Source organism: Salmo salar, unplaced genomic scaffold (genome assembly GCF_965601325.2).
Source record: "Salmo salar unplaced genomic scaffold, fSalSal1 ptg000507l, whole genome shotgun sequence".
In the NCBI taxonomy this organism is placed as follows: domain Eukaryota; kingdom Metazoa; phylum Chordata; class Actinopteri; order Salmoniformes; family Salmonidae; genus Salmo; species Salmo salar.
This window is the reverse complement of record NW_027675406.1, coordinates 456,297-462,500: the sequence shown is the minus strand read 5'-3', so window position 1 is coordinate 462,500 and position 6,204 is coordinate 456,297. Positions and strand designations below refer to the sequence as shown.

At 55.1% G+C, this 6,204-nt stretch overlaps 2 non-coding genes across 2 annotated transcripts; both read right to left on the bottom strand.

Annotated features, from left to right (window-relative positions):
* Positions 1-597: 597 nt before the first annotated feature.
* On the bottom strand, positions 598-669 carry trnat-cgu (transfer RNA threonine (anticodon CGU)). Its single transcript has one exon. It is a non-coding gene; the product is annotated as a tRNA-Thr (tRNA).
* A 467-nt stretch (positions 670-1,136) lies between these two features.
* On the bottom strand, positions 1,137-1,208 carry trnaa-ugc (transfer RNA alanine (anticodon UGC)). The gene has a single exon. It is a non-coding gene; the product is annotated as a tRNA-Ala (tRNA).
* Positions 1,209-6,204: the final 4,996 nt, after the last annotated feature.

The window sequence follows — 6,204 nt, the reverse complement described above, 5'->3', positions numbered from 1 at the left end:
AAAGGCGGCCAAAATAGGTGTTGGCTTTGGGGATGACCAGTGAGATATTCCTGCTGGAGCGAGTGCTATGGGTGGGTGTTGTTATCGTGACCAGTGAGCTGAGATAAGGCGGAGCTTTACCTAGCATAGACTTATAGATGACCTGGAGCCTGTGGGTCTGGTGACGAATAGGTAGCGAGGGCCAGCCGACTAGAGCATTCCGGTCGCAGTGGTCATATCAATACAATTTACCTTTTCTTTACACTGTTCTAATGAATGTACATTTCCATAATATCAGCTATCTTCCATAAACGTCGAACAAGGATTGAACCCATGTGCTTCAGTTTACGGAAACAGATGATTTAGCATATCTATTTCCTTCTTAGAATGTCAACATTCTGGAAAGTGGGAGTTGTGCAAAAACTAATTTAACAAGTAAATACACTGAACAAAGAAGTTGGGGATTAACGTTGGACCGCATACATGTAAAGTACTGGCTCTACCATAGAGATACATGCCCTTACTAAAATAGTTGTTTTGGAATATTGATACAACTTGCGTTTTCTGCAAAGTCCTCCAACAGAAGCACAGGTCCATGATATCAGATGTCTTTCAGAAAGGCACGGACGGGATTTGAACCCATGATCTTCGGTTTACGAGACCGACGCCTTACCACTTGGCCACCATGCCACTCTAAGCTGTGAATTATACATACACATTCTGGAAAGTAGTAGTTGTGTAAATGTGAATTTGGCACACAAATAAACTCAGTGGAGAATCTTGGGATTGAACCGAGGACCTCATACACATTTTGCATGCACTCCCCCTCTGAGCTTCCATCCCATTTAATTTGCAAATAAAATGCAATATCAATGCAATGTACTTTTTAGATACACCACTCCATTGAAACTACAATGAAATGATAGCAGCAATTCTTAAACCACGTACAGACAGGGATCGAACCCATGAACTTCAGTTTTTGAAAATGACGCCATAAAAGATGGCAACCATGCCACTTCAGTTCTATAAATGTATGAACAGGGATTGAACGCACGTTGTTCAGATTACAAGACCAAATTATTTAGCACATCTCTGTTTCCTGCTTAGAATTTCAACATTCTGGAAAGTAGGAGTTGGGTCAGTGCAAAACTTTTCAATGGAGAAGCTGGGGATTGAACCCAGGACCTCATACATGCAAAGCATGCGCTCTACCACTGAGCTACATCCCCTTCCTTTAAAGTAAAAAAATGTTTCTTATTTTATTTTATTTCACCTTTTTTTAACCAGGTCAGCTAGTGGAGAACAAGTTCTCATTTAGAACTGCGACCTGGCCAAGATAAAGCAGAGCAGTGCGACACAAACAACAACACAGAGTTACAAATGGAATAAACAAGCGTACAGTCAATAACACAATAGAAAAAAAGAAAGTCTATATACAATGTGTGCAAATGGAATGAGGAGGTAAGGCAATAAATAGGCCATAGTAGCGAAGTAATTACAATTTAGCAAATTAACGTTGGATTGATAGATGAGCAGATGATGATGTGCAAGTAGAAATACTGGTGTGCAAAAGAGCAGAAAGTAAATAAAAACAATATAGGGATGAGGTAGGTAAATTGGGTGGGCTATTTACAGATGTGCTATGTACAGCTGCAGCGATCGGTTAGCAGCTCAGATAGCTGATGTGTAAAGTTAGTGAGGGAAATATAAGTGTCCAGCTTCAGCGATTTTTGCAATTCGTTCCAGTCATTGGCAGCAGAGAACTGGAAGGAAAGGCGGCCAAAATAGGTGTTGGCTTTGGGGATGACCAGTGAGATATTCCTGCTGGAGCGAGTGCTATGGGTGGGTGTTGTTATCGTGACCAGTGAGCTGAGATAAGGCGGAGCTTTACCTAGCATAGACTTATAGATGACCTGGAGCCTGTGGGTCTGGTGACGAATAGGTAGCGAGGGCCAGCCGACTAGAGCATTCCGGTCGCAGTGGTCATATCAATACAATTTACCTTTTCTTTACACTGTTCTAATGAATGTACATTTCCATAATATCAGCTATCTTCCATAAACGTCGAACAAGGATTGAACCCATGTGCTTCAGTTTACAGAAACAGATGATTTAGCATATCTATTTCCTTCTTAGAATGTCAACATTCTGGAAAGTGGGAGTTGTGCAAAAACTAATTTAACCCTCCCGTTGTCCAGGCCGGGTCAGAGCGACCCGCCGGCTCGGCCGCGCGTTAGGAGCCGTTCCCCCGCGTCCAGGCCGGGTCAGAGAGACCCCCCCCTGGCTCGGCCACGCGTTAGGAGCCGTTCCACCCCGAGTCCAGGCCGGGTCAGAGAGACCCGGGGGGAAGCGTCAGCAGCGCGTACGTCGTAATCACCCCTCTGCAGTTGTCCAGGCCCGGGTCAGAGAGACCCCCCCGGGGGCCGGGCGCGCGTCAGCAACGCGTACGTCGTAATCACCCCTCTGCAGTTGTCCAGGCCCGGGTCAGAGAGACCCCCCCCGGGGCCGGGCGCGCGTCAGCAACGCGTACGTCGTAATCACCCCTCTGCAGTTGTCCAGGCCCGGGTCAGAGAGACCCCCCCGGGGGCCGGGCTCGCGTCAGCAGCGCGTACGTCGTAATCACCCCTCTGCAGTTGTCCAGGCCCGGGTCAGAGAGACCCCCCCGGGGGCCGGGCGCGCGTCAGCAACGCGTACGTCGTAATCACCCCTCTGCAGTTGTCCAGGCCCGGGTCAGAGAGACCCCCCGGGGGCCGGGCGCGCGTCAGCAACGCGTCGGCGGCGCGTTAGGAGCCGTTCCACCCCGAGTCCAGGCCGGGTCAGAGAGACCCGGGGGGGAAGCGTCAGCAGCGCGTACGTCGTAATCACCCCTCTGCAGTTGTCCAGGCCCGGGTCAGAGAGACCCGGGGGGGGGGGGGGGGGGGAAGCGTCAGCAGCGCGTACGTCGTAATCACCCCTCTGCAGTTGTCCAGGCCCGGGTCAGAGAGACCCCCCCCGGGGCCGGGCGCGGCGCGTCAGCGTGCAGTCGGCCGGCCGTAGAGAGGCTACTAATATTGTCAGGAAGAAGAAGAAGAAGAAGAAGAAGAAGAAGAAGAAGAAGAAGAAGAAGAAGAAAGAAAAAGAAAAAGACAAACACGACGAACACGACGAGGACGACGATGAGGACGATGGCGAGGTGTACGGCCCCGCCGAGCGCGAGGCAGCAGCCGGCGCCTCGCCGCGGTCCCGATTTCAGCGCGGCTCAGGTCCTGGAACAGATAGCCTCCAGCGTCGACCGAGAAGACGAAGAAGACTTTTGCGATTCCGAAGAGGAGGACGTTTCGGAAGACGAAGACGGCGAGGAATACGACCCCGAACGTGACGCGGACGACTCGGCCTTGCGGTCGCGCTCCTCTTCTTCTTGTTCTTCTTCTTCTTCTTCTTGTTCTTCGGAGGAGGAAGAGCGAGAGGGAGACACGGCCGCCGCCCGAGAGCGAGACAGAGAGCCAGAGCCAGAGGACACGGCGGCGGCGGGCGGCGGCGGCGGCCTCTGCCCAAAGGGCCCGAAGGGAGACGTTGCTGTCAAAAAACGGCAAAATCAAATGGTCCTCCGAGGCCTATCGCGGCCCGGACCCGCCCCGCGCCGTCCGCCACCCCGGCCCCGCGGTGACGCCCGGCCCTACGGCCTACGCGGCGTCGCGCGCGCTCGACATCGAGTCCGCCTTCCGGCTGTTTGTCACGCCGGCGATAGAAAGGATCGTGGTGGACATGACCAATCTGCAGGGGGTGAGAAAATACGGCGACGGCTGGCGACCCATGGACTCGGTCGACCTGCGCGCCTACCTAGGGCTGCTGATCCTAGCGGGCGTCTACAGGTCCCGGGGCGAGGCCGCGGCCAGCCTGTGGGACGCGGAGAGCGGCAGGACCGTGTTCCGAGCCACCATGCCGCTCAAGGTCTTTCACAAGTACTCGAGGCTGCTGCGATTCGACGACCGCCGGTCGAGACCCGCGAGACTCGCCGCCGACAGACTGGCGGCCATAAGAGAGGTCTGGGACCTGTGGGAGGAGCGGCTGCCGGCCCTCTACAACCCGGGGCCCGACTTGACGGTGGACGAACAACTGGTCCCGTTCAGAGGTACCGTCTGCGTGTGTGTGCGTGTGTGTGCGTGTGTGTGCGTGTGTGTGCGTGTGTGTGTGTGTGTGTGCGTGTGCGTCTGCTGTGAGTGTCTGTGCGTCTGCTGTGAGTGTCTGTGCGTATCTGCAGTGAGTGTACTATAGAGAGGTAGCGTCGGCGTGTAACATAAACGCCGTGCGTGCGCCCCCGATGATGAGCCAGCGGTAGTATAGAGGGGTAGCGGCATCATCGTCAGCAACAGCATCATCATCGTCGGCAACAGCGGCGTCGTCAGCAACAGCAGCAGTAGCATCAGCGGCAGTAGCATCAGCAGCACGACGCTGCTAATCTCCTTCCTCTCAACCCGGGGTCTGACTTGACGGTGGACCAACAACTGGTCCCGTTCAGAGGTACCGTCTGTGTATCTGTGTATCTGTGTATCTGTGTATCTGTGTATCTGTGTATCTGTGTATCTGTGTAGTATAGAGAGGTAGCGTCAGCGGTAGCATCGGCGGCGTGTAACATAAACGCCGTTCGACCCCCACCCCCAATGATGAGCCAGCGGTAGTATAGAGGGGTAGCGGCATCATCATCATCATCAACATCATCATCATCATCATCATCATCATCATCAGCAGCAGCAGCATCAGCGTCAGCATGACGCTGCTTGATGAGCCAGCGGTAGTATAGAGAGTTAGCGTCAGCATCAGTGACTCCGCCGCCGCCGCCGCCTCCTCTAATCTCCTTCCTCTCCCTCTCCCGAAAGGGCGCTGTCCTTTCCGACAGTACATCCCCAGCAAGCCGGCCAAATACGGAATCAAGTCGTGGGTGGCCTGCGACGCCAAGTCCAGCTACGCTTGGAAGATGCAAGTCTACACCGGTAAGGCGGCCGGCGGAGCCCCCGAGAAGAACCAGGGCGCCCGCGTCGTCCTCGATCTCACGCAGGGGCTGCCCGCCGGTCACAACGTCACCTGCGACAATTTCTTCACCTCCTACGAACTCGGCCAGCGGCTCCTCGAGAGGAACCTCACCATGGTCGGCACGGTGCGAAAGAACAAGCCCGAGCTCCCTCCCGCGCTGCTCCAGTCAAAGGGCAGACAGGTCTCGTCCTCCAGGTTCGCCTTCACGCCCACCGCCACTCTGGTGTCCTACCTGGCAAAGAGAAATAAGAACGTGCTGCTCCTGAGCACGCTGCACGCGGAGGCCGACGTCAGCGATCGCCGCGACCGGAAGCCGGCCCTCATCCTAGACTACAACCGCAACAAGGGCGGCGTGGACAACCTAGACAAGGTGGTCGGCACCTACAGCTGCAGACGGATGACCGCCCGCTGGCCCCTGGTCATCTTCCACAACATCCTCGACGTGTCCTCCTACAACGCCTTTGTCATATGGCGAGAGATCAAGCCCGACTGGATGCCTCGGAAGCGGAACAAGAGGAGGGTGTTCCTGGAGCAGCTGGGAAAGGCGCTTGTCAAGCCCTTGATACAAAGAAGGCAGCGTCTCCCCCGCACCGAAGCCGCGTCCGCGCTCGTCAAAGTCCTGCAGAGTGCCGACCGCGACGCCGCTCCTCCGCCGGCCCGGGAGCGCGCCGCCGGCCCGGACGCCGCTGGCCCGGCCGCCGCCCCGCTGGTGGCCAGTAAGAGGAAGAGGTGTCAGCTCTGCCCGCCCAAGAAGGACGCCAAGACACACACGGCGTGCTGCAGGTGTAAGAAATACATCTGCAAAGGCTGTTCGCACGCCTACTGTCACACTTGTGCCCTCTGGGCCTTTAGCCGAGACGGGACAGGGTGACCCGCCCGGGGACACGGGGAGTAGGCAGAATGGGAGGACAACGGGAGGGTTATATAACAACAAACACACACAATGTCCACATCAAAGGGAAGGTAGTGTAGGAAGGGGGGGCGTTTTTAGAATCCATACCCAAACTCACACGGGGCCCAAGGGCAGTACGGGGGGCCACCTGGCTGTTCGCGAACAGAGCCCTTGGTCGGAATGTGTCGCGTGTGAGAATAGATCCAGCTATCAGTAGTGTAGCAACCCATGTATCAGTTATCCAACGTTTGATGTTCTACCCAACGTAATAATACAGGGAAGTACTTATATGTCAGTTCGGGTTGTTAGAAGAGTTTACATTT